This window comes from Triticum dicoccoides, chromosome 4B (assembly GCF_002162155.2).
Source record: "Triticum dicoccoides isolate Atlit2015 ecotype Zavitan chromosome 4B, WEW_v2.0, whole genome shotgun sequence".
NCBI classification, from domain to species: Eukaryota; Viridiplantae; Streptophyta; class Magnoliopsida; order Poales; family Poaceae; genus Triticum; species Triticum dicoccoides.
Window position 1 is genome coordinate 582072974 of NC_041387.1, and position 9150 is coordinate 582082123.

The following is a 9150-nucleotide window of genomic DNA, read 5'->3' on the forward strand; positions in this document are numbered from 1 at the left end:
GGAGCCGGCTGCTAGCCGCAGTCGGACTCGAGTCACCATCGAGTGCGACACAGAAGGCCGCCCTCGAGCCGTGGAGCGGCGAGGCGATCTGCCTCCTCTTCCGCCTCGTGGGGAGAGATACCCCACCCCGCCGCCTGTCATGCATCCGACTCTCAGCGGCCGACTAGGTCGCCGCGAAGGAGTCGGCGAAAACAATGCCCGCCATCGAATTTACCGCCTTGCGTGATCCCTGGCTTTAGAAGAAGAAGATGATGTCGGCCCGCCTTGCTTCGGCCCCCGCATCCGTGATGAGCCCTTCCCCAAAGGGTTCTCCCTCCTAAGAGACACGCCCAAGTACAACGGCTCCGTGAAGTCGGAAGATTGGTTGATCGACTACTCCACCGCAGTTCGCATAGCAAACGGCAACAGGCGCGTTGCCGTGAAATATGTCCCCCTAATGCTCCAAGGCACGGCACACACCTGGCTCAATAGCCTCAAGCCTTACAGCGTCAACAGCTGGCTAGACTTCACAGAAGCCTTCATACGCAACTTCACCAGCACCTACGAACGGGCTCCCAAGCCTCGACAGCTCTCCTTGTGTGTACAAGGGCCCAATGAGTCAACCCGCGACTACCTCACGCGTTGGGACGAGCTCCGCAACTCCTGCGAGGGGGTGCACGAGGTTCAAGCCATAGAGTACTTCACCGCCGGGTGCCGAGAAGGCACCCTCCTCAAGCACCGACTCCTCTGCGACGAGCCGACTACCCTCGATGAGCTGTTGGTTATAGCAGACAAGTATGCCACGGCCGACTCTTTGATGAAGACCAAGCTTCGAGTAGATGCCTCCAGGAAGGTGCTCGCTCTAGCTCCCAAGACACCGGCTGGAGTCTCCAGCCGATGGCCGTACCAGAACGAAAACAAGCGCAAGGCTCCTATGCCGACTTCCACCAGTAGGTAAGTGGCCACAGTCGAAGATGAACAACCCGAAGGACGGCCCGTGCCCAAGAAGCAGAAGGGCGGCAGGCCGGCTTGGCAGCCGGCTTTCTCCTACGAGCAAGCCCTTGATGCCCCCTGCAAGTTCCACAGCGGCGCGAAGGCGTCCAACCACACGACTCGGAAGTGCCATGGGCTCACACGAATCTCCAAGGGCGAAGGGCTAGTGCCGCCTCCGCCTGCTGGACAGCCGCCTCTGGCTCCCCCGCCGCCGGCTGCTCGGCCAGCAGTCGGGGCTGTTCAAGACGAGTTCCTCGACGAGAATGCCGCCTACGTCATCTTTTCGAGCCAGCCTGAAGACCGGTGCAGCCGGCACCGACAGCACCAAGAAGTCAACACGGTCGCCTCCGACAACCCCGAGTTCATGCACTGGTCGGAGAAGCCGATCAGTTGGAGCCGAGTCGATCACCTAGAGGTGATGCTGTCTCCCGGCTCTGATGCATTGGTTTTGGATGCCACCTTGTGGCGACAGAAAGGCGAGCTGCCCGATTCTCCCGTGTGCTAATAGATGGCGGGAGCAGCATCAACATACTGTACCGTGACACCATGGAGAAGCTGAAGATCAAGACGAAGCAGCTCATGCCTAGTCGGACCGTGTTCCATGGAATCGTACCTGGCCTGTCCTACTCACCAACCGGCAAGATCAAGATAGATGTTCTCTTTGGGGACAAAGATCATTTCCGCCGAGAAGCAATATGGTTTGAAGTGGTGGATCTGGAGAGCCCTTACCACGCGCTGCTTGGCCGACCTGCTCTGGCCAAGTTCATGGCTGTGCCCCACTACGCCTACCTCAAGATGAAGATGCCGAGTTCCAAGGGCATCATAACCGTAGCCGGAGACTACAAGAAATCCTCTGAGTGCACGGCAGCCAGCAGCCGGCTGGCCGAGTCTCTTGTGATCGCTGAAGAGAAGAAGATGTTGGATCAGGTCGTGGCCATGGCTGGCAAGCAGCCGGCCCTGTCCCCCGACCCCAAGGAATGTGATGCTCAAGGTTCTTTCCAGCCGGCCAAAGAGACAAAGAAGATACCTATAGACCCGGAGCACCCGGAGAGGTACGCTGTCATGGGCACCGGCCTCGACAGCAAATAGGAAAGCGAGCTCGTCGATTTCCACCGTGAGAATCGGGACATCTTCGCATGGTCTCCCAAAGACATGCCGGGTGTCCCGACGGATTTCGCCGAGCACAAGCTCCATGTCCGATCTGACGCCAAGCCGGTCAAGCAGCCCCTGCGCCGCCTGTCAGAAGAGAAGATAAGAGTAGTCGGAGAAGAAATAGCCCGGCTTCTGGCAACCGGCTTCATTATGGAGGTATTCTTTCCAGAGTGGCTTGCCAACCCGGTCCTAGTGTTAAAGAATAACAAGAAGTGGCGCATGCGCATTGACTACACCAGCCTCAACAAAACCTGCTCTAAAGATCCTTTTGCTCTGCCAAGGATTGATCAAGTGATAGACTCCACAGCCGGATGCGAGCTGTTGAGTTTCTTGGATGCTTACTCGGGCTACCACCAGATAAAATTGGACCCAGCTGACCGCCTGAAGACCGCCTTCATCACCCTATTCGGAGCTTTCTGTTACCTGACTATGACATTCGGCTTAAGAAATGCCGGTGCCACTTTTCAGCGTTGCATGCAGAAATGCCTCCTCAAGCAACTCGGCAGAAATGCCCACGTCTATGTAGACGATATTGTGGTGAAGACGGAGAAGCGCGGCACCTTGCTGGAAGACCTCAAAGAGACGTTTGAAAACCTGCGCCGGTTTCAGATCAAGCTCAATCCCGAGAAATGCGTGTTCGGAGTACCAGCCGGCCAACTTCTAGGCTTTGTGGTCTCCGAACGCGGCATCGAATGATACCCAGTGAAGATCAAGGCCATAGAGAGAATTAAGATTCCCACCAAGCCGCGAGACTTCCAAAAATTTACTGGATGCCCGGCCTCCCTCAACCGCTTCATCAGCCGGCTCGGAGAGAAGGCTCTCCGCCTCTACCAAGTCATGAAGAAATCCACTCACTTTGAGTGGAATGACCAGGCAGACCAAGCTTTCCATGAGATAAAGAAGATGTTGTCCACGCCGCCTGTCTTGGCGGCACCAAGTGAGAAAGAGCCCATGCTCCTCTACGTTGCCGCCACCAACCGGGTGGTCAGCACCGTTATCGTGGTTCAGCGCCCAAAAGAAGGCCGAGCTCAGTTAGTCCATAGGCCGGTATATTATCTGAGTGAAGTGTTGTCCACCTCAAAGCAGAATTACCCACACTATCAGAAGATGTGCTATGGTGTGTACTTAGCCGCCAAGAAGCTCAAGCCCTACTTTCAAGAGCACCCCATCATGGTCGTATGCACTACCCCGCTCACCGAGATCATAGGCAGCCGGGATGCATCCGGCCGGGTGGCAAAATGGGCCATTGCGCTGGCTCCCTACACGATCTTCTCCCAACCCCACACCGCCATCAAGTCCCAGGCATTGGCCGACTTTCTTGTCGACTGGGCCGAGACCCAGTACCTGCCACCGGCCCCTGACTCCACTCATTGGCGGATGCACTTTGATGGATCCAAGATGCGTACCGGCTTGGGAGCCGGCATCGTCCTCACCTCTCCCAAAGGCGACAAGCTCAAATATACATTGCAAATCCATTTTGCCGCCTCCAACAATGTGGCCGAGTACGAGGCACTCATACACGGGCTTCGGCTAGCCAAAGAACTCAGCATCCGCCGGATCCTGTGCTAAGGTGACTCAAACTTGGTAGTCCAGCAATCGTCTCGTGACTGGGACGCCAAGGACGCAAACATGGCGAGCTACCGTTTCTTTGTTTAGCAACTCAGCGGGTATTTTGAAGGATGCGAGTTCCTCCACGTGCCACGGGCCGACAACGAGCAAGCAGATGCCCTGGCACGAATAGGCTCCACCCGACAAGCCATACCAACCGGCGTCTCTCTCCAACGCCTCCTCAAGCCATCTATCAAGCCGTCTCCAGAGTCTGATTCCATCTTCGTGCCGCCTGACCCAGACGCTGTCCGATCCGGCTTGGGAAGCCAAGCAGGCGGCTCGGGGACTTCGACAGGCGGCCCGGGGACTTCAGAACCCGGCTTGGGGACTACGGTAGTCGGCCCGGGGACTACAGCGACACAACAGGCGGTGGTCGACTCCAACTCTTCACCACCCAGCCCACCCGCCCTGGTCGCAGTAGCCGTATTGGCGATAGAAGAAGTCACAACTCCATCATGGTCCCAGCCCATCCTCCACTTCCTGATAAACGGAGAGCTGCCGACTGACGAGATCTCGGCAAGACGAGTCCAACGCCGAGCCGGAGCATACATAATAATGAACCGAGAGCTTGTTAGGCGCAGCGTTACTGGAGTCTTCCAGCGCTGCGTCGAGCCAGAGAAGGGCATAGCAATCCTCAAAGACATCCACCAAGGCGAATGCGGCTACCATGCGGCCTCAAGATCACTCGTCGCTAAAGCTTTCCGCCATGGTTTCTTCTAGCCGACTGCTTTGGACGACGCCAAGGAATTAGTCAAACACTGCAAAGGGTGCCAAGTCTTCGGCTCCAAGCAACACCTGCCGGCTTCTGCGCTCAAGACCATCCCCATCACCTGGCCTTTTGCCTTCTGGGGACTGGACATGGTGGGCCCATTCAAGACGGCGCGCGGCGGCATGACACATCTGCTTGTCGCCGTGGACAAATTTACCAAATGGATTGAAGCCAAGCCAATCAAGAAACTGAATGGGCCGACTGCCGTGACATTCATTGCAGATATTACAACCCGATATGGCGTACCACACAGCATCATCACCGACAACGGCACGAATTTTGCCAAGGGAGCACTGCACGTTTTTGCGCAACACAGGGCATCCGACTGGACTTAGCGTCCATTGCTCACCCGCAGTCAAACGGCCAAGTCGAGCGAGCAAACGGCCTCATCCTCTCCGGCATCAAGCCTCGCTTGGTTGTGCCACTGGAGCGTTCGGCCGGTTGTTGGCTCGACGAGCTGCCGGCTGTCCTCTAGAGCTTGTGCACTACCCCGAAAAAGTCAACCGGCTTAACCCCTTTCTTCCTTGTATATGGTGCCAAGGCTGTCATCCCAACTGACATCGAGTTCGACTAACTTCGGGTCACCATGTACACGGAGGCGGAGGCCAAGGAAGCACGGGAAGACGGTGTCGACTTGCTGGAAGAAGGCCGGCTGTTAGCCCTCAGCCGGTCCACCATCTACCAGCAGGGTCTACGCCCTTACCACAACCGGAAGGTCAAGCCAAGATCCTTCCAAGAGGGTGATCTTGTGCTCCGGCTGATCCAGCAAACAGTCGGACAGCACAAGCTCTCGGCCCCTTGGGAAGGCCCCTTCGTCATCATCCGGGCTCTAGGTAACGACTCCTACTACCTGATCAACGCGCAGAAGCCGAAGGAACACAAGAGAGATGATTCCGGCAAGGAGTCGGAGCGACCATGGAACGCCAATCTTCTCCAAAGATTTTACAGTTGAAATGCAATATGTACCACGCTACCTTTTGTATTAAGTATGAGACAACGGGCCCCCCGAGGAGTACTCGGGGACTACCCTCTTTTATCTATGAATGATGGGTATCATACCCATGGTTATGCCACTACATTCGTTTTCTCATCCGGCACCGGGTTCGATCAGTCGACCCGGGGACTTGCCGCCTTGAGTTATATTTAAAGTTCTACCTGCAGCCAGACAAGTAGTGTGCCGGCACCCAAGCCCTCTCTTGTTGAAAGTCGCAGCTCGAAGAATCGACTGTTCGGCTGGCAAGAGACAAAGGCAGGAAAGGATGCCCACACGAAAAACGGCTAAGGATTAACGAACTTATATAACCCAAGCCGCCCCCCCCCCCGCCAACCGGCTGTCAGAGCAGCCGGCTGGCCGGCTTCCCTTCTTACTCTGCTACAATCTAAGAAAGCTCGAGTACTTGTCCTCCTAGACGGCCAAGCCCTTACCCGGCCATAGACTGCAGAGCAGCTGTCCGGCTGGGAAGGCGGCGACCAAGGGAGGGCAGCAAAGGAAAACAGCCCAAAGATGAAAAGCAAGTAGGAATGGAAGCCAAGCATATGCATAAATATATTTACACAAAAGGCCTTCGAAAGGCCGGCATTCGACATAGTTTGAATACACCCCCAGTGGGTGGAACTGCACAAATTTAATAAAAAGTTGTTCAAGGAGTAACGAGCAGGAAAGTAAAGACGACGAGTCAGGCCAAGGGAGCAACTGGGGAGTCGGGCAGGTTATGCGAGACGACAGTGTTGGTTGGAGGAGTGGCCGACTGGCGAGTCTCGGCTTGGTCATCACCTACGGCAGGCGGCATGTTTGCACGCGCCTCGTTGTTGGAGGCACGATCAGGCTGAGGCTGCCTGGCTGCTCCATCATCTGGCGCAATATCTTCGCCAGCCTCCTCCTCCTCTTCGCCCTCGTCGCTGGAGTCGATTTCCACTGCCGAGTCTTCACCGTCTGTCGGGTTCAGCCCGAACCATTCCTCCGGCTGAGCGACGCCGTCTTCGTTTACCACTGGAGCAAAGGTGCTGGTAACGGTGAAGTCGGCGATCGTCAAGGCGCGCTGGATGATAGCCGGCCGCACCGCCTCCAGCTCCTCGTCAGCCTCCTGCCGCCAGGTGTGTAGCTGGTCCAAATTCAGCCCAGGATACCAAGCCCGGACGAACTCTAGCGCCCGCCCAGCGCCGGACCGAGCTGCTGAAGCCTTCCAGGCCTCGAAGCGGTCGACTGCTACCTCCAGCCAGTCGGTAGTCCGGCTGGGGGTGTGGGGAATCACCTTGCCGGGCCAGAGGGCGGCCAGCACCTGCGCTCCAGCATGCTGAAGACGGTGGAGCATGAGATAGGCCGGCTGGAGGAGGGCTTGGATCGCCAGAAGCTGCTCCTCAAGCGACCGGTTGGCGTTCGGTGCGATCTCAACCCCAGCCTGCCGCCTGGCCTCATGGTGAGCTTCGATGGCTTGGTTGGCAGCGACGGAGTAACCGGGGAAGTATTCTGCACAAAAGAAGAAAGAAATAGAACAAATCAGAAGATAAACCAGATGACAAGGACGAGCAAAGGAGCGAAGAAGAAGGCGGCCTACCGTCAACCAAATCTTCAACCCGGCCGTAGCCTTCGCTCAGCGCCTGCCTTTCCTCGGCCCAGATCGCTGCTTCGGTCTCATATTCGGCTTTGAGGGCGGCCTCGTTGTCCTGTGCCGTCTTCAGGGCTGCCTTGTGGTTCTCCTCCTGCTCGGCCAATTTCTTGGCCAGGCGATCACGTTCCTGAGCCAGGGCGTTGAGCTCGGCCTCCCTGGCGCAAAGGGCGGTCTGGGCCACACCTAGCTGCTCCCTCAAGTCGGCATTGGCTCCTGCCGATATGGAGAAGAAGAAATTAAGGAAGAAGTCGTCAGGAAAGATCCGACCCGACTTCTCAGAAGTCGGCCCGAATCTCAGGGACTACACCCAGTGGGTGCGCTGACGCACCCCCACATGAGATAATAAACAAGAGCACTCACTCCGGCTCTCCGTCAGATTGGTGGTCTTCTGATTCAGCTCCCGGGCCTGGGAGTTGAAGGTAGCAGCATGGAGGTTGTGATAATCCTGCGAATAGGATGAAGGTGTGAACAAGAGAAAATCATTAAATCAAAGTCTTCTGAGAAGTTCCAAGCCGCCTGCTCAGCAGGCGACTCAGAACTCGGGGACTACACACTCGGAACTCGGAACTCGGGGACTACACCAAGAGGATCGAAGAGCTGCAGGAGGCGCGAGCCATGCGTAGCAAGAGTCGCCCCACACCATCTAGAGCAGCTTCCGCCCCTAACATGGGTGGCGAGCTACGCGTCTGCTCAACATCCTGGGCCTCAACAGGGCTGCTTCTCAGGAGCTCTTCTGACTGTCCCGCATCGGCCGGAGTGGGGGCTACCACTGCAGCTACGTTTGCATGTCGTTCGGCCTGCTGAATGCAGTTGCCTTGCACCAGCGCTACATGCAGGACATCCTGGCAGCTCACAAGGCCAAGCGTCAGGCAATCTTGATGGAGGAGGTGCCGGAACCTCGCGAGCCCCCAGACCTCCGGAGCCCCTCGGGCCTCGGGAGCCGGCTGACCCATGAGGAGCAACCTCTGCGGTGCGTGTCTTCAGCTACTTCAACACTTCTACAACGTTGGTGCTAGATGATCTTTTGGTTTGTTCAGTGAGGGTGCCCCTCGGGCTGCATTATCCTCAAGCTATCCAGGCTTGCCCCCACAACCTGTACCATTTTCGGCATGTATCAGAACTAGTTTCACCTCTTTTATGAATTGCTTAAATACGACAACCTGCATGTCCGGTGCTTCGCCACCATGAATGTCAGGCGCCCTCACAAATCCGCCCACGACAACCTCATGATTAAGGACTAGCACAACGTCTATGCTCGGGTCCATCCCTGCAGTGTCGCTAAACCCAAGTGGCCGAGCTCTGCCTCGTGGGCCAGCTCCCGCACACGTCACCTCCCATGGTCCTTGGTGCCTTGGTACCGCATGAGCTAATCGAGAGCAGATGAGTCAGGGTGCACGACCCAGTGCCTCGCCATTCCAGGAGCCACGCGTCGACTTTCTTTCTTTAGGATTGTTGCATGAGAAGACTAGGCACAGCGTGTGTGCTCGGGTCCGTCCCTGCAGCATCGATAAACCCAACGGCTGAGCTCTATCTGGTGGGCTGACCCCGTTGATGTCACCTCCTGGGGTCGTTGGTGCTTGGCCTTCTCATGCGATGTCTTACGGAGATTCACTCGGCGCAGGACACCCCAACATGTCCCATGATTCTTACAGGCACCCAGTAACAAAATTCAGGCGCAATCCGCCTTGAGGTAGGGCCTCGTGAGTCCCGCACTGGCTCGCGAGTGCCCAGATACACCTCCTCTAGTTCTACCATGCAAGCCACATGTACGAACGGCGCTGTACACGCCCCGGAGTCTCCCCCAGAGGGAACTCCCACCCACGCACCAGTGGAAGCCCCATGCTCCGCGCTGGAGGACGTCACGGCCGAGGAGCTACTATGCCCATGCAAGAGTGGAAGCACCATGTTCCGCGCTGGTGAATAACCAACTGAGGGCAGCCCCCGTGGCCGCATCAACCTTCGGACAGCCTTCCGGCTCTTCGCCTGACAACACCTCATGGCTTTCCCCTAGAGAGCCCGCGCGAGGGGGCTGGGGATGGG